The sequence below is a fragment of the Phoenix dactylifera genome, chromosome 1 (assembly GCF_009389715.1).
Source record: "Phoenix dactylifera cultivar Barhee BC4 chromosome 1, palm_55x_up_171113_PBpolish2nd_filt_p, whole genome shotgun sequence".
Taxonomy (NCBI): Eukaryota; Viridiplantae; Streptophyta; class Magnoliopsida; order Arecales; family Arecaceae; genus Phoenix; species Phoenix dactylifera.
The window spans coordinates 2682584-2702841 of record NC_052392.1 but is presented as its reverse complement, the minus strand read 5'-3'; positions in this window follow the sequence as shown (position 1 = coordinate 2702841).

The following is a 20258-nucleotide window of genomic DNA, read 5'->3' as shown; positions in this document are numbered from 1 at the left end:
TAGTGAGATTGAGATAATATAAGTCCATCAGATGTTTTAGAAATCTTAATTCCTAATATAACATCTACAACACCTAAATCCTTCATGTCAAACTTACTGGATAGCATTCTCTTGGTAGTTTTAATGATTTCATTATTACTACCCAGAATGATCATATCATCCACATAGAGGCAAACAATGACATAGGCTTGGCTATCATTTTTGACATAAACACATTTATCACATTCATTGATTTTAAATCCATTTGTGATCATGTGTTTGTCAAATTTCTCATGCCATTGCTTAGGTGCTTGTTTTAATCCATACAGGGATTTAACAAGTTTGCACACTTTCTTTTCTTGTCCTGGAACAATGGTACCTTCAGGTTGTTCCATATAAATCTCCTCATTTAAATCACCATTTAGGAAAGCTGTTTTAACATCCATTTGATGTATTTCAAGGTTATACAATGCTGCAATAGCAATTAGCATATGAATGGATGTTATTCTCGTAACAGGCGAGTAGGTATCGAAATAATCAATACCTTCCTTTTGCTTGTAACCCTTTGCCACAAGTCTAGCCTTATATTTATCAATTGATCCATCAGCTTTCATTTTTCTCTTGAAAATCCATTTACTACCCAAAGGTTTACTTCCAGGTGGAAGATCTACCAATTCCCAGGTGTGATTTTGCATAATGGATTCAATTTCACTATTAACAGCTTCTTTCCAAAAAGGTGCTTCAGGAGTGGACATTGCTTCTTTGAAGCTTTGAGGCTCATTTTCTAATAAATATGTTAGAAAATCGGGGCCAAATGACTTTGCAGTCTTTGCCCTCTTACTGCGTCTAATTTCATTGCCTCTTTCTTTTTCAATGGACTCATGATCCATATCACTAGTTGCAACATCATAAGTTCTTTATGAGAACTTGTATCACTTATATTTTTGCATGGAAAAATATTCTCAAAAAATGATGCATTTCTAGATTCAATAATTGTATTGACATGTATTTCAGAAATATTAGATTTATGCACAAGAAATCTATAAGCACTACTATTATTTGCATATCCAATAAATATGCAATCAATGGTTTTAGGTCCTATTTTGCTCTTTTTGGGAGTAGGAACTAATACCTTAGCCAAACACCCCCACACTTTTAAATATTTGTAGGAAGGTCTTCTACCTTTCCATGCTTCATAAGGGATTTTGTTTGTTTTCTTATGGGGTAACTTATTGAGTATGTAATTTGCAGAAAGCAAAGCTTCCTCCCACAAATTCTGAGGTAATCCTGAACTTATCAACATAGCATTCATCATCTCTTTTAGAGTTCTATTCTTTCTTTCAGCAACACCGTTTTGCTGAGGTGAATAAGGCGCAGTAGTTTGGTGAATAATGCCATGTTCTTGACAGAACTTATTAAGCGGTGCATCATATTCACCACCTCTATCACTTCTAATTGCCTTAATTCTTTTGCTAAGTTGATTTTCAACTTCATCCTTATATTGGACAAACATATCTAATGCCTCATCTTTGCTTCTAAGTAAATACACATAGCAGTACCTTGTGCAATCATCAATAAAAGTAATAAAATACTTTTTTTCTCCTCTAGTTTGAACATTTTTCAAATCACATATGTCAGTATGTATCAATTCTAAAGGTTCAGTACTCCTTTCAATTGAATGAAAAGAGGATCTTGTTAGTTTTGATTCTATACAAGTCTCACATTTATTACTAGTATTAATATCAAATTTAGGCAATAAATCTAAACTTACCAATCTACGCATAGTATCAAAGTTAACATATCCTAATCTACCATGCCACACATTTGAGGACTCAATAATATAAGCAGAAGATAAATTCTTATTATTAATAGATGGTACAATAGTCATTACATTCATCTTAAAGAGCCCTTCGCTCATGTACCCTTTGCCTAAATAAATTCCACTTTTAGTGAGTACAAATTTGTCAGACTCAAAAACCAACTTAAAGCCATTTTTGCTCAACAATGACCCAGACACGAGGTTCTTTCTAATATCAGGCACGTGCAGCACTTCGTTTAGAGTAAGTTCTTTTCCCGAAGTCATCTTCAATATAACCTTGCCCTTGCCTTCAACTTTTGAAGTGGCAGAATTACCCATGAATAGTTTTTCACCACTAACTGTTTCATAGGAGGTGAACATGTTCTTATCAGAACATATGTGTCGAGTAGCCCCAGTGTCTACCCACCATGTCTTGGTATTGGAAACCAAATTTGCTTCAGATATGACAGCAGAAAAATTTAATTCTGCAACATTCGAAGCTAGCTTATCCACCTCGGTTATATTAGCTTGTGGAGACTTTTTCTTGAAATTCTCGTGTGCCTTTCGGTAGCGACAATCCTTAGCACGATGGCCGGGTTTGTTGCACACATAGCAATTTCCCTTGAATCTCTTTCCGTTGCCACTCTTGGTATCTTGTTGATCATTATTCTTTCTTTTTCTTTTGTTGGTCTTTTGTCCCTCTTCCACCACATGAGCCTTGGACTCCATGAAATGGTTTCCAACCTTTTTCTCAGAATTTCGATTGTCTTCTTCAATTCTCAATCTAACAATCAAGTCTTCAAGTTTCATCTCCTTGCGCTTATGCTTGAGATAATTTTTGAAATCCTTCCAAAGTGGTGGTAATTTTTCAATAATTGCAGCCACTTGAAAAGACTCACTTAGTATCATCCCTTCAGCATGAATGTCATGGATGATCACTTGGAGATCTTGAACTTGACTTATGACATCCTTGGAGTCGACCATTTTGTAGTCTAAGAATTTGCCCACAACGAACTTCTTTGTTCCAGCATCTTCCGTTTTGTACTTCTTGTCCAAGGATTCCCATAGTTCCTTTGCCGACTTGAGAGGACTATACACATTATATAATGTGTTGTCCAATCCATTAAGAATGTAGTTTTTGCATAGAAAGTCAGAATGCTTCCATGCTTCTACAACGGCCATAGTTTGAGCACTCTCTTCACCCTCGGCAAGAATAGGAGCCTCTTCACGAAGAACCTTCACAAGATTCAACGTTGTGAGATAGAACAACATTTTTTGTTGCCATCTTTTGAAATCGTTCCCATTGAACTTTTCGGACTTCTCTCCATGGCTCACATGTGAGGCAATGGGAATGGCGGTAGGCACCACATTGCTTGAACTTAAAGCCATCTCTAATTACTAAATAAATGAATAATCTCAAATTAGAATGAGTAATATCAAAATTTAGTTTGTCAAGTTAATGCAAACCAACAATGAACAAATTTTGCAAACAGAATTATAAAGTGTATATATAAAACTATTTGTAAATAATTAAATAAATACAAAATCACAATATACACAATATAAAAAGTGGATATCTGTCTTAAGATTGTTGTCTGTGTGTATTGTGAATTTGTAAAATAAATTGAATAATAAATATATGAATAAATAAATCTGACCTCAAATGAAGATTCAACTATGTTAGATCAAGGCTAGTGTTTGACACTATGTCCTTAAGATAGATTTCGCCCTCCACACAGGTGCTTTGGATCTCGTGAGCGTCTGCCTCCCAGGATACAATGATCTTTACAAACAAAAGGAGCACACCAATTTGTTTGTACGGCGAACCAAAAACTGAGTTTTTGTACTCTCTTTGAATGAACTCACTTATGCTCTCTAAGAACTCTAGAATGAGAGAACTAGATGAATTGAAAAAATTCGGTGTTTAGAATGGTTGGAGGAAGGCTCTATTTATAGAGTTCATGGTGACTTTTCAGAATAGACACCAAGTGAAGAGACATGTCATTTCTATTCAAATGAATAGACACATCCCTATGAATAGTTATATCTTTCATGCTAATAGTCATGTCTTTTAAATGAAAAGATGCATCCACACAAAGATGCAATGAAAAGATGCATCCATACAAAGATGCAATGAAAAGATGCAACTCTTTTGAAGAGACATACCTCTTCTAAAAAGCACCCTTTCAAGTGGGTCATTTTGCAGCCTATTTTTTCATTCACCTATTATAGTCTAACATTTCTATTAGAAATAATTGAAGCAAGTTCTCCTATATGATCACGTATTATAATACATATGAAATACCTAGAATTGAAAAATAAAGTTTTTCCATGAGGATTTCAGTATTCCTATCAAAAAAAAAAATTGAAGCAATTCTCTTGTATGATCAGATATTTTAAAATATATGAGATACCTAGAGTTGAAAAATAAAATTATCTGTATATATTTTAATATTTAGCACCATGTAAATCATCGCTTTGGTCCACGGGCGATTTGCATTCTCTCTGCAAATGGAGCCATCTCCAACGTCACTCTACGCCAGCCAGGTTCTTCTGGTGGCACCTTGTCATATGAGGCATGAGCTACAACTACTTATTTTCCTACATTCACGCTTATTTGCTTGCTGATGAAACGTAATGCATCATTAATTGTAGCTTGACTGCCACTTATCTACACTCCAAATTTGCTTGGAATATGAACGCCCTTCTTCTTCTATATCAATTTTAAACCTTAGAAAGTCTTTTATGAGTAGTTTATATCTGTACATATCAACCAGTCCAAGTGTTTCCTTCCTTTTTTTAAAAAAAAACTAAAACTAAAATAGGTTGAAGCTGATAAAAACCATTATCCATATCAGAGAATTTGTAAGGCATATGAAAAGAGAAAATAAAAAATATACACCCATGTCTTGGCATGAGATAGTATATATTAAAATTGTGTCGAGGAGCTTAGGTTATGTTTGATTAGATATATCAAAATTTCATGGACTGATAGTGCTACAACGAATATAAACCATAATTAAAAATAAAAAGCATATTGGTGCTCCTCTTTTCTTTGTTTTTTTTTTTTCGCGGGGTGGGGTGGGGTTGATCTAGCAATATTGATCAATGTGGATCTTTCTTTTAACGGATCGTTGATCATGAGACATGTAGATCACCATCTCATCACAGGGACTCTTTCCAAGTCTTCTCAGAGTTTTCTTTGCATGCAGGATTCTTGTCTTCTTAACACTTCCCTCCTCTGATGCAACTCTTGGCGTCCCTATGGGAATCCCATCCCAAGCATCCATTGTGAGGAGGAAGCCCATTTCCTTAAAGCTTCCTATAGTGAGGAATGGACAGAGACATGTCTACCACTTATGCTTCCTATCGTCATGTAATATTTAGAAGAGAAAGAGAAGGAAGAAGATATAAGGTGTCACACCCCGAACCTACTATCCAGGTCTGGTACGCGACCGGCCGCATGAGCCCTAGAGTAGTGCTCTAAAGATCATACAAGGCCTAAGATAAACAAAAATCCAATAAATCCACAACTAATTAATTAATTTAAATTGACAAATCCAACATATCCCGATAATTAATTTGGTTCAATTACAAGATCTTCAAATGTTCATCGAAATCAAAGAAAGATAAACTAACTAACTAGCTAATGACATTGATACTCGTGCTCTGCGACCAACCCATCCATGTTTATGCATCCTGCAACTCTGAAAAGAGAAAAAAAAGAAGGGGGGTGAGCTTTATAGCCCAGTAAGAATCCCTACACATCCACACCAACACAATAATAAAATAGATTTGAAAACCACGACAAATCGATGCACATTTTAGGAAATCATAAACGACTTCCAACAGGCTAAAATAATCAATATAAGTATGTACATCAAACATCAATGAAAGTCTAGCCACATAAGAATGATATAGCATATGATAGCTCATAAATCTTTATTACTGTTTTCAATGCCTTTTCTTTTCATTCTATATTAACTTGATCTGGATTAATTATCTTTTCGACTTTAGACTACATCCCAATCACGTTTTCGGCCCGTGACGGGGCAATCGATAGTATCACATTTTCAGCCTGTGACGGGGTAATCGATAGTATCACATTTTCAGCCTATAATGGGGCAATTGATAATATCACATTTTCAGTCTGTGATGGGGCAATCAATAATAACGAGATAAGCCCAAAATCTCTACTCATTTAATCAATTCACATACACACATCAATTCCTTTTCCATCTTATATCCGGCCTAGACTAACCATGGTCACGTTTTCGGCCCGTGACAGGGCAATCAATATAACATAGTTAGTCCATCCACCATATCCATTAGTCCAATTATGTAAATGTAAGTTATGCTCAGGATTGTATCCATCATACTATCCATTACAAACAAATATAATCAAAATACGATTTAATACCATCATATCATAAGAACCACATTTGTAAATCCAATTATGCAGGTATAGGTCATGCACATACATGCATCCATCATAGTATCAATCATAAGCCAACACGATCAAAATATAATTTAATATAAAACTATTTTTGCTTTGTCTGGATCATAGCATATCAAACATATATGGGGCAAAAATATTTATATCATGCAGGATTGGCGTATAAGGATTCTTACCCTTTATTGAAAACTCAGACAACTAATCACCGCCCTCACGGCGATCTATGAACCGAGATGCGCAAAATCCTGATCAACGTCCTCTCGTCCAACAGATTGTTCTCCTACAGAACCAATGCAATATTAAAAATTACCGAAGATATATGACAACCCAGAACCCTCAAAACAATGATCTCCTCGAATCTAAGTTTAGAGAGAGAGACCCCAACTAGAGAGATAAACTAGAGAGAGAGAAGAGAAGGGCAAAGAAAGAGGGGAGAACCGAGTGGCTCTCCATCCCTCCCTCTCTCTCTCCTTCTTTCTATTTCCTCCCCGTGGGCGTGCTCGGTGGTAGCAGCCACATGTGGCCGACAACCCCAGCAATCGACGGCCCCAACGTGGTGCCGGGCACGCCCCACCCCCGGCGACGGCCGGCCACGCCCAACACCCGGCGATGGGCAGTCGAACGGGAGGAGGAACAAGGAAACTAGGGACTTCTTTGTCTCCAAATCTGACGGCTCGCTGGCCGGTATCAAGAGGAACAAGGATTCAGAGATTGAGAAGGAGGAGGAACGACTCACCTTGCCTCCAGTGAGATCATCCTGGCTAGATCGATGGCGAACGCTCCGATCCCTCCCGCGGTAATCTTAGAACGCCAACTCTATATTGGAAAAAAAAAAACTTCCATTTGATGCCCTAGGAAGAGGGGAAAGGGTGTAGAAGGGGATTGGTTTAATTTAGGTAAGATTTGATCCCCTTTTTCTTCTGTTTTTTTTTTCCTTTCTCTTCCGGTGGATTTGGGAAGCAATTGAAACAGGAGAAGGAAGACTCTGTTCGGAAGTCACCCTCCCGTTTCATGTGTCGAGCCAGCCCAAGCCTACCAAAAAATGTGGGTCCTTACATTCTCCCTCCCTAAAAAAAAATTCGTCCTCGAAATTTACTGAGGTTTCGAATAACTGCAGATACTTGACTTTCGTCTCTTCTTCGAGCTTCCAAGTAGCCTCTCTTTCCATATGATTGTTCTATTGTACCTTCACAAAAGGAATGGTTCAGTACCGAAGCACCTGATCTTTTCTATCCACAATTCGTGTTGGGAACTCTTCATAGGTCAAATCCTTATGAAGATATAATGGCTCATATGCTACCACATGACTCAAGTCTGGGACATATTTCTTCAACATCAATATATGAAAAATGGTGTACACTGGATAAAGCCGGTGGTAAAGCCAGTCGATATGCCACCTCTCCAACCTTGTCCAAAATCTCAAACGGACCAACATACTTAGAGCTCAATTTACAACGAACCCCAAATCTCATCACTCCTTTAGTGAGTGAAACTCTCAAGAAAACATGATCCCCAATTTAAAATTTCAGTTATGTCATTCTATTATCAGCATAACTCTTTTGATGACTCTGAGTTGTGCAAAGTCGTTCTCTGATCATTTGCACCTTATCTATGGTCTGTTGCACTATCTCTGGGCCTAATAATTTTTTCTCGCCCACATCATCCCAACAAATAGGAGATCCATGTTAAAACATTCCAAGTTTAAGACCAACCAAGGAATCATCAACCGTTAATGCTAAATTTAAGATGCCCAAAATTCTCTCAAAAGTTGTCAACAATAGAAGAACCTATTGGTGAAAATTACATAGCTACCTCTAGACCATCCATAAAATCAACAACATTCTTCTTTACTAGAAACAAACTCAAGTGTTCCATCATAATACCTTTTAGATCAAATATTAATGTCCTTAACCAGTTTCAAAATAACTCAAACTACTACACTTCCACTGCGCACTCTGATTTAATCCATTAAATACTCTAAAACCTCTAAATGATTTATGACCGAAATATCACTTTGCACTAAGAGTAAGAAAATCCAAATTTCAAAATTTTAATTGAGCATAACCTCCAGATCTCTCTGCCCTCAATTTATGTAGAGTATACTAACCATAACTAACCCTCAAGCCATTAATCAAGTTTAAGGTCACTACATGATCTTCACAACTGTTTTAGAATCCAAAATATCTAGATTTAATTAACTCTAGATTCCTTAGCAATTCAATTACATAATTTAGATTGATCTTCCTTCCAAAAGGATTTACTTCAAATTCAATGGGTTAAAAGTCATAAAGATGCTAAGAGCCGCAAGGCTGCAGTATCTCTCAATTGAGTCATTGACCATCCAAAACAGAAGAAGACACGAATAACAGTGACAAGCACAGATACTTAAAATTCATTTGATGAATATCTTAACCTTTTTACCCACAAAATACATGACAAATTGCATCTGCGGACTCATTTGCAGAACAATTAAAAAAAGCAATAACAGGCCCCTCAAAGCTCCTCTTCTAAGACAATTAATTTACAACTAATAATTGGTTATCGTGAAGCTTCTTTTCTATGACAATTCATTTAAAAGTAATGAGCCAATATTACCTAATCACTGAAATCATCATCCAGGAAATCAAGATCAGCATCACCTTCATCAGCTGCAGCACCCACAGTGGCAGGATGAACCGCTAAAGGCTCAACTATTTCAGCTAATGCTGCGATTTCCATATGAGCTTTCCTTTTCACCCATAATGGTTCCAAGCCCATGCCTCATATGCTTCCGGGCAGACTGTTGGAATTTGAATGAGTTTTAAATATTTTAAAGGTATAAATAAAAAGGATTTGTAATCCCTAAATTTTTAAAAGAGTTGTTGTAACCTTTAAGTATTTCAAATTTCATTTGGAAGTTTCAAAACTTTTCATTATCTCTCATTATGGCCTTAATGAGACCATAAGTATTCAACCGTTATGATTGGATTACAAAAGGCCTATAAAAGAGCCATTTCTTGCATCTAACAAAAAAAAAAACAACACAAGAGCCTTCTTCTTGCTCTCATTGTTTCTCTCTACCACCATTCTCTCTTTTATAATTTTCTATATTATTTTATATTTTGTGCAATCGATATAGACTAGGTAATCTGCCTACTACAGATGTGCACTGTAGATTAGGCCTGCTGTGAGCCGTTTGGGTTGTATCTTGAAGCCGTCGCTGACCGCCAATACCTGCACGTGGGAAGGCAACAACGGCTTTATGACAGTGCATTTCTTGGCGTGCCTCTCATACCTTACAGGCCAGATATTTTCTTACTAATATTTTATTATAATTGTTAGATTTCCTTTTATGTGATTTAAATATTTTATGAAGCATCTTAATTGCTAGATCAACATTCTAAAGCCGTTGTTACATTGTTCTATATATATATATATATATATATATATATATATATATATTCTGCAAGATGCATTGTTGAACATCATTCTTGTTCATCTCTATTAGAAATCATTGTTGGACACACTTTAAATAATAATATACATATATATATAGCTTAGCTTTAGATTCTCAATTTTAACATTAACTGTTTAATAAAAAAAAATAGTTTACTGTTTAATTAAAAAAATAGTTTACTATTTAATTAAAAAAATAGTTTACTATTTTAATCAAGAAAAATAGTCTACTATTTTAATTTTAAAAAATAAGTTTACTATTTTAATCAAAGAAAATAGTTTACTGTTTATTTAAAAAAAATAGTTTACTATTTTAATAAAAAATAGTTTACTGTTTAATTTTTTAAAAAAATAGTTTACTATTTTAATCAAGAAAATAGATTACTGTTTACTGTTTAATTTAAAAAAATAGTTTACTATTTAATTAAAAAATAGTTTACTGTTTAATAAAAAACACTTTAGTATTTAATTAAAAAATAGTTTATTATTTTAATAAAAAAATAGTTTACTGCTTTAATAAAAAAATAGTTTACTTTTTAACCAAAAAAAAGTTTATAAATTAGTTTACTTTTTAATTAAAAAAATAGTTTACTATTTTAATAAAAAAAATAGTTTACTATTTAATTAAAGAAAACAGTTTAGTGTTTAATTAAAAAATAGTTTATTGTTTTAATCAAGAAAACAGTTTACTGTTAATTAAAAACAATAGTCTACTGTTTTATTAAAAAAATAGTTTACTGTTTAATTAAAGAAAATAGTTTACTGTTAAACCAAAAAACACAGTTTACTATTTAATTATAAAAATAGTTTATTGTTTTAATTAAGAAAATAGTTTACTGCTTTAATAAAAAAATAGTTTACTATTTAATCAAAAAAATAGTTTACTATTTTAATTAATAAAAAAATAGTTTTGGCATATATATATATATATATATTAAAAAAAAAGAGGAAAAATTAAAAGGGAAAAGTTTGATTGATTAAAGCTATAATAAGTTTTGGAAGATCAAAAGAATTTAATTAGAATAGTTAAAAACAAACTCTTAGGATTTTAATTTCCGATAACAATTTGCTTCAAGCAATAAATGGTCATTTAATGAGAATTGTAACCATTTGCTTGCAAATATTAAATCTAATTGGTGACATTGGTGTTATTTTTTACTTTACAATTATTAGTAAAGTTATTGTTACATAGTATATTATTAAGAGGTACTCTTAGTAACATCTTGTTTATATTTATTCATTAGTTACGTTATTGTTATTATTTTTCCTCATAGTTGAATATTCTACTGCCCTTTTAAACTTTAAAATCTTAGAGTTTAAAATTTCGAATGACAAATATGGAAGAAGCCAATAGTATTAAGCCCGAAAAATTTAGTAGACAAAATTTTCTTAGGTGGCAAAGACAACTTAAATATTGGTTGACTGTGTTAGGACTTATATCTGCAATAGAGAAACCATAGTCTAATCAAGAGTTACCTTCTCGGATGACTAATGAGCAAGTAGAGTACCACTGCTATAATAGAATACTTAGTGCTTTGTCTGACCACCTTTATGATGTGTATCATGCCATTACCTCAAGTGCAAAAGAACTTTGGGATGCTTTAGAGGCTGAATATGGGATGATAGATGCTGGCATTGATCGGTTTACTATTTCAAATTTTAATAGTTATAAAATGGTAGACAATAAACTAGTGGGAGATCAAATTCATGAGTATCAAGAACTTCTGAGAGGAGTTGAGAAAAAGAAAACCAAATTTAGTGAAGATTTTAAAGTCTCCTGTCTTATAGATAAATTGCCATCATCTTGGAATGATTTTGCTAGGACCCTTAGGCATAAACAAGGAGAGTTAACCTTAACCCAAGCCATAAACTCTCTTAGAGTTGAAGAAAAATATAGAGCCAATACTAAGAAAGAGGATGAAAAGACTCCTAAGGTGAACCTAGTTGAAAATAACACTAAGAATTTTTACAAGAGAAATAATTTCCAACATAGGGGTAAGAACTTCAAGAAAAATAATAGGTTCCACAATCGTTCTAACAAAAACCAAAACTTCCAATACCGTAATAATAATAATAATAAAACATTTAAGGGCAAAGGAAGTGAGAAAAGGCTATGTTTTGTTTGTGGGAGAACTAATCACATGGCGAAAGATTGCTTCTTCAAGAAGACTGAGGAGTATAAGCCCAAGCCCAAGTCAAATCGCTATCAAAGAGATCTAAAAGCTCAAGTCTAAATGTTGATTGATCAAGAGAATTCAGCTGAACCATCCTTTAGGTATAACTTTAGTTCTTCTTCTATCAATTTTATTTATGGAAATAAAGATTGGTGGTTAGATTCTGGAGCTAATGTACATATTTGTTTTGATCATGGTTATTTTAAAACTTATCAGAAATCAAGTGGAGGAAGTGTAACATTAAGTAATGACTCTGTTGCACGTGTGCTTGGAGTTGGAGACATAGATTTGAAGATGACATCTGGAAAGATCTTAACTTTGAAAGGAGTGCGACATGTTCCAGAAATCAGAAGAAATTTAGTTAGTGGGTCATCCTTAGTCCAACAAGGATACAAGGTTGTTATGGAATCCAATAAAGTTGTAATTTCAAAAAATAATGGATTTGTTGGGAAAGGATTTATTAGTGAAGGGTTGTTTAAATTAAATGTACTTTCAGAAGTTAAAGTTATCTCTTCAAGTATTTTCAATGTTGAATCTTCTAATGTATGGCATGAACGATTGGGACATGTAAACTTGAAGAAAATTAAAAGAATGATGGATCTAGATTTAGTCCCTAAATCCAATCTAAACTTAAGCAAAAATGTGAAGTGTGTGTACAAGCCAAACAACCTAAAAGGCCTTATAAGTCTGTAGAAAGAAACACTCAACTCTTAGAGCTCATACATAGTGATGTATGTGATTCGAACGGACCACCTACTAGAGCAGGAAATAAGTATGTTGTGACTTTTATAGACGATTGTTCGAAATTCTGCTATGTGTACTTAATAAAAACTAAAGATGAGGTGTTTAATAAATTCAAGATTTATAAGACCGAAGTAGAGAATCAATTAGAAAGAAAGATTAAGAAACTCAGATCCGACAGAGGAGGTGAGTATACCCTTACTAATTTTAGTATCTTCTGTGAGGAATATGGAATAGTACATGAAATAACTCCGCCATACTCTCCCCAATCTAATGGAGTAGCTGAAAGAAAAAAATAGAACTTTAATGGATATGGTTAATGCGATGTTGATAAGTTCTAGGCTACCTGAGAATTTGTGGGGAGAAGCAATTCTTACTACATGTTTCATATTGAATAGAGTAACTGTAAAAGATAATGATAAGACCCCTTACGAAATTTGGAAGAAAAAAACACCTAATCTTAAAATCTTGAAAGTGTGGGGGTGTTCCTAAGCCTAAGCGAAAGAAGATAGGGCCTAAAACTATAGATGCTGTCTTTATAGGGTATGCTCAAAATAGTAGTGCCAATAGATTCTTAATTATAAACTCTGAGATTAGTGAAATTTCAAACAACACAGTTATAGAATCTAGAGATGCTACCTATTTTGAAGATATATTTCCTTATAAAAATAAAATTTCACAACAAGTAATAGATAAATCATCTATTAATGATAAACCTTCCACTAGTACAAGTGCATCTAAGGAACTAGAAACATAATTAGAGTTAAGAAGGAGTAAAAGGTCTAGAATAGAGAAAAATTTTGGAGACAAATTTTATACCTTTTTAACAGAAGGAGATCCTACTACCTATAAGGAAGCTATGTCTTTTTTAGATGCTCCATTTTGGAAGGAAACTATACAAAGTGAGATAGAGTCTATTATTCAAAATAATACTTGAGAGTTAACTAAGTTACCTCCTAGAAATAAAGCTATTGGGTGTAAATGGGTGTTCAAGAAGAAGTTAAAATCTGATGGAACCATAGACAAGTACAAAGCCAGACTAGTGGCACAAAAGGAAGGAATAGATTACTTTGATACATATTCCCCTACATCTAGGATAACTACGATTAGAATTTTAGTTGCCTTAGCATCAGTGCATAATCTAGTGATTCATCAAATGGATGTTAAGACTGCCTTTCTAAATGGAGACATAAATGAAGAGATATATATGGAGCAACCTAAAAGTATTGTAGTTAAAGGTCAAGAACATAAGGTCTGTAAGTTAGTTAAATCCTTATATGGTCTAAAACAAGCTCTTAAGCAATGGCATGAGAAGTTTGATAAGGTGATCTTAGAATATGATTTTAAGATTAATGAATATGATAAGTGTGTGTGTTGCAAAGAGAGTAATGGAGAACATATGATCTTATATCTTTATGTTGATGATATATTAATATTTGGGACAAATTTGGAGATAATAAATGATGTTAAGTCTTATCTTTCTAGAAAGTTTGACATGAAGGATTTAGGAGAAGCTTATGTAATTTTAGGAATGAAATTGGAAAGAACACCTAATGGAATTACTCTTAATCAAACCATTATAATAGAAAGGATGTGAAAAAAGTTTAATTATTTTGATTGTAATCTATATCAATACCATATGATCTAAATGTGCATTTGAAGAAAAATAATGGTGAACCAGTATCTCAACTGAAGTACTCACAAATGATTGGATCATTATTATACATAGCAAATAAAACTAGGCCTGATATAGCATATGCTGTTGGGAGACTTAGTAGATATACTCATAATCCTAACAAAGATCATTGGGTTGCTTTAGAGAGAGTTTTTAAATATCTTAGAGGAACCATAGAATACTCATTGTGTTATAAGGGATTTCCAAATGTAGTTGAAGGGTATAGTGATGCGAATTGGATAACAGACAATATGGATGTAAAGTCCACTTCAGGGTATGTATTTCTTTTGGGTGGAGCAGCAATATCTTGGGGATCTAAGAAACAAACTATTATCTCTCGGAGTACTATGGAGTTAGAACTTATAGCTTTAGATACAACTTGCTCTGAGGCTGAGTGGATTAAGAACTTGATGCTTGACATGCCTTTAGTTAATAAACCCATACCTGCCATTTCCATACATTGTGATAGTAAGGCAGTAATAGAGTTAGTAAGGCAAGCACATACCAATAAGAAAATGAATAGGCATTTGCAAGTGAGGTATAAATCAGTTAAAAGCCTATTGAATAAGAATATTGTGTCTTTGGAATTTGTAAAGTCTGAGAAAAATATAGCTGATCAGCTGACCAAAGCTCTTTCTAAAAGAGCTGCGCGTATCGGTGAAATGGACTATAAAACTATTCAAGTTGGTCTATTTTTGCTCGAGAATTGTGGATTTTTTATTAAGAAAATACTTGCTACCTTGTTGTGCCAATGAATGCCAAATACTTACCCCTTTTTCATTTAGTTGGAAGACTTTTATGCCATCTAGCCGCCCCGAGCCTCACGTTTGTTCCTGCAGCATCATAGTTCCTCTACCACCCTAGAGAGAGAATTTTACCATAAAACTATTCAAGTTGGTCTATTTTCCTGCAGCAAGGCAAATCAAGAAGGTCGTTCTGGTTTATCTCATCATGAAGAGGGGCTAAATATGGCTCCTAGTTCTGATAAGGGAACATGTGCTGGAAGCACGCTACAACTATCAACACTGAAGGAACTGCTTGATCAACTTTCAAAAGTCGACTCGAGGACTATTCTTTTAAATCTTTCTTTGAATTTGCTCCTCCAATTTGAATCCTTTGAACTAGAAACTTGGGCCAATGAAGTATAGCTTTTTTTCAACTTTTTGAGAGCTTTCACATGCCGACTAGCAGCACATCCCTCTTTTCTCGGCTGAAGAGGCGGGAGGCCGAGGCCGGCGGGGCCATCCCTCAGCCCCGGAAGAAGTCGAAGTCGGCCGCTGCTTCCACCTCGGCCGGGACGGGAGGCCCGGAGGCGGGGGTCTCTGCGGGCGCCCAAAGGCGGGCGCCAGATACCGGCGATGCGGGCTTGGCAGCCCCACTCCGTCCTACCCCTGTCGCCCAGCGGGGAGGACCGATGGTGATCCGACTGCGGCCTTCAGAGCCCGGGCCGAGCAGGGGCCCCGAGGTCCCCAGCTCGGGCGAGCCGAGCTCCCCGAGGGATCAGGCGGGGAGGTCAGCCGAGCCGGGGTCCCCAATCCTTGAGGGGAGCTCGGCCTTCCATGATGCCGATACCTGTCAAATACCAGCAAATGTTCATATTAAAAATATATCATGTTATGAAACACATACCATACCACATGTTATGCAATACAGTATATCACAATTCATATTATTGTTTACCATATATAAGTGTGTGACCGCTACACTAGATGCACTGTGTCATGTCATGCTGATATTTGGCATTCATTGGCACAACAAGGTAGCAAGTATTTTCTTAATAAAAAATCCACAATTCTCGAGCAAAAATAGACCAACTTGAATAGTTTTATGGTAGAATATTGATAAGGGAACATGTGCTGGAAGGGAACATGAATAGTTTTATGGTAAAATTCTCTTACCATTTGAGTAAAATAGACCAAATAGACTAACTCTATTACTGCTACCTTGGAAGACTTTTATGCCATCTAGCCGCCCCGAGCCTCACGTTTGCTCCATAGAAGTGAGCCATGAGTGGACAAGTGGGACTTCCGCTCCTCAAAGGAGAGGCCCCTCAAATTTCTACCACAAGGATAAAGGTAAGGAAAGAGAAAATGAGGGGATTGGATGTTATGAGTGTAAGAAGCCGGGGCACTTCAGAGCTGAGTGTCCTTTGCTGAAGAAGGGGAGCAAGTACAAGAAAAAGAAAGTCCTTGTCTCCACCCTATCGGACTCCGACACATCATCATCATCATCGGATGAGGAACAAGAAGAAAAGGCCAATCTGTGTTTTATGGCTAATGACAATGAGGTAACATCCGAAACACATTTAGATTTTACTTTCGATGAATTATATGATTCCTTCAATGAATTAATGGACGAATATAAGACAATAAACCTTAAAAACAAAGAATTAAAACTAACCAACCAAACTCACCTCCGTAAGTATGATACATTAGTTAAGGATAAAGATGTTTTTATTAAAGAAAATTCAGAACTTAAGACAAGCAACCAAATCTTAATTCAAAAGACTAATACCTTAACTAAAGATAACGAAAGGCTGAACAAAGAAATATTAGAACTTAAAAACAATAAAAAGGCAGTAATACTCTCTGTCTTTTTGTCTGTTCTCAATCGGAGTCGACTCGTAGAGTTCCCTTCCAGCACATGTTCCCTTATCAATATTCTACCATAAAACTATTCAAGTTGGTCTATTTTTGCTCGAGAATTGTGGATTTTTTATTAAGAAAATACTTGCTACCTTGTTGTGCCAATGAATGCCAAATAGACCATGTTCAAGTTGGAAGAGCTTTGGTCAGCTGATCAGCTATATTTTTCTCAGACTTTACAAATTCCAAAGACACAATATTCTTATTCAATAGGCTTTTAACTGATTTACCCCTTTTTCATTTAGTTGGAAGACTTTTATGCCATCAAGTCGACTCGGCTGAAGCAGGAGTCGACTCGTGAATAGGAGTCTGCCGGCACTGTAGCTGGGAGTCGACTCGGCTGTAGCTGAAGTCGACTCGAACACTGTAGCGCTGAAAATTAACTCTCTGTCTTTGTGTCTGTTCTCAATCGGAGTCGACTCGTAGAGTTTCCTTCCAGCACATGTTCCCTTATCAATATTCTACCATAAAACTATTCAAGTTGGTCTATTTTTGCTCGAGAATTGTGGATTTTTTATTAAGAAAATACTTGCTACCTTGTTGTGCCAATGAATGCCAAATAGACCATGTTCAAGTTGGAAGAGCTTTGGTCAGCTGATCAGCTATATTTTTCTCAGACTTTACAAATTCCAAAGACACAATATTCTTATTCAATAGGCTTTTAACTGATTTATACCTCACTTGCAAATGCCTATTCATTTTCTTATTGGTATGTGCTTGCCTTACTAACTCTATTCCAAAGACTCTCTTTTAAGATATGTTTATTGTTTTTAAGTTCTAATATTTCTTTGTTCAGCCTTTCGTTATCTTTAGTTAAGGTATTAGTCTTTTGAATTAAGATTTGGTTGCTTGTCTTAAGTTCTGAATTTTCTTTAATAAAAACATCTTTATCCTTAACTAATGTATCATACTTACGGAGGTGAGTTTGGTTGGTTAGTTTTAATTCTTTGTTTTTAAGGTTTATTGTCTTATATTCGTCCATTAATTCATTGAAGGCATCATATAATTCATCGAAAGTAAAATCTAAATGTGTTTCGGATGTTACCTCATTGTCATTAGCCATAAAACACAGATTGGCCTTTTCTTCTTGTTCCTCATCCGATGATGATGATGATGTGTCGGAGTCCGATAGGGTGGAGACAAGGACTTTCTTTTTCTTGTACTTGCTCCCCTTCTTCAGCAAAGGACACTCAGCTCTGAAGTGCCCCGGCTTCTTACACTCATAACATCCAATCCCCTCATTTTCTCTTTCCTTACCTTTATCCTTGTGGTAGAAATTTGAGGGGCCTCTCCTTTGAGGAGCGGAAGTCCCACTTGTCCACTCATGGCTCACTTCTTCGTCAGCAGAAGACGTTCTCGAAACATAAGTTCTGGATTTAGTGGATTAGGAAGACGTATCAAAACACCAAGTTTTTCAATCAGTCAACTATCATCGAAACCCTCGCCTTCGCTGTGGTGGGGGTGGCCCTCTTTCGGCCCTCGAGCGTGCTTGGTCGGGAGTCCCGTCGTAGCCTTCCTTGAGATGAAAAAAATTTCTAAACATCCGCAATCAATGTATCAGTTTATTTTTGGCGACATGATGACGTACCTGGCAGATACGAAATCGTCCGTGGGAGTCGTTGAGGAGATGCGTGTAATAGTTTCCGAGCCTTACCTCAACCTCTGCAAGCACAAGAGAATAAAAAAGTTGAAAAATGTCTATAAAGAAGCACGCCCGACCCTAGGATAGGATCAAATATGGAGTGGAGAACTTCTCTCTTTTAGAAGAAAAAAAAATCTTTTACCGCAGAAGGCCATTGCTCCCCAGGAGAATCAGGTGTGGAGGGCAGTCGAAGACCAAGACGAGGGTCGTGTCCTCGTTGCGGGCGACTCAGAGCCAGGCGTTTGGGCAGAGATGGCCACGTACGTGGAAGGGGTCGGAATGGTGAATTGGAACGGTTCTTTGCTTTAAAAATTGGATGTAAGCGGTTGCGAGAGTGAAGGTCCTTCGCCTCGGTAGTAATAAAATCGAAAATATTGACGCGGCGATTATCTCCTTCGCGCGCGCTTCCTCTCTTGCTCTGTCTCTATGTTTCTTGTTCTTTTGGAACATGAGAACCGAATATGTGCTTTGTCATCTGATGAACCATGATTTATGAAAAATTCGTGGAACTAGTGTCTCGAGAACGTCTCCTGCTGATAATGAAGTGAGTCAAGAGTGTACAAGTGGAACTTCCGCTCCTCCATCTCCTCAACTGTCAATTCTCTCCTTTACACCTCTAGGGTCTGTAAACTAGTAATAGCCATCTCAGACTCCTCAACCCTTTTGAAAATGTTGCCTACCTCCTTATTCCACCTCCTATTCCTTTGCTAGTGGAAGCTATGCATCATTTCTAATTTCTCTTTACTTCTCCTAGACGAGGACAATATTCTCAGATGGGTTGAGAAGTCTGAGATGGCTATTACTAGTTTACAGAACATAGAGGTGCAAAGGGAGGAAGACTAACTCTATTACTGCCTTTTTGTCTGTTCTCAATCGGAGTCGACTCGTAGAGTTCTCTTCCAGCACATGTTCCCTTATCAATATTCTACCATAAAACTATTCAAGTTGGTCTATTTTTGCTCGAGAATTGTGGATTTTTATTAAGAAAATACTTGCTACCTTGTTGTGCCAATGAATGCCAAATAGACCATGTTCAAGTTGGAAGAGCTTTGGTCAGCTGATCAGCTATATTTTTCTCAGACTTTACAAATTCCAAAGACACAATATTCTTATTCAATAGGCTTTTAACTGATTTACCCCTTTTTCATTTAGTTGGAAGACTTTTATGCCATCTAGCCGCCCCGAGCCTCACGTTTGTTCCTGCAGCATCATAGTTCCTCTACCACCCTAGAGAGAGAATTTTACCATAAAACTATCCAAGTTGGTCTATTTTTGCTCGAGAATTGTGGATTTTTTATTAAGAAAATTCTCTTCCAGCACATGTTCCCTTACCATTTGAGTAAAATAGACCAACTTGAATAGTTTTATGGTAAAATTCTCTCTCTAGGGTGGTAGAGGAACTATGATGCTGCAGGAACAAACGTGAGGCTCGGGGCGGCTAGATGGCATAAAAGTCTTCCAACTAAATGAAAAAGGGAGTCACCTAGGGAGGTAACCCAACCTTTGTAATTGGAGATCCCATGAAGAAGGTTCAATGGATAGAAACAATCCGTATTGCGTGACTCATTTCAGCACTACTTTTAAGGAGAGAGTCTCCTGCTCATCCCTATGGCAATAGTGCTTTGATATGTGACGTTAAGGAAGGGTATTACCCTGAATGAACCCGAGGCAGGCATACTCCTGTAGGATACAGGTCACATGTATTCTTGGAGA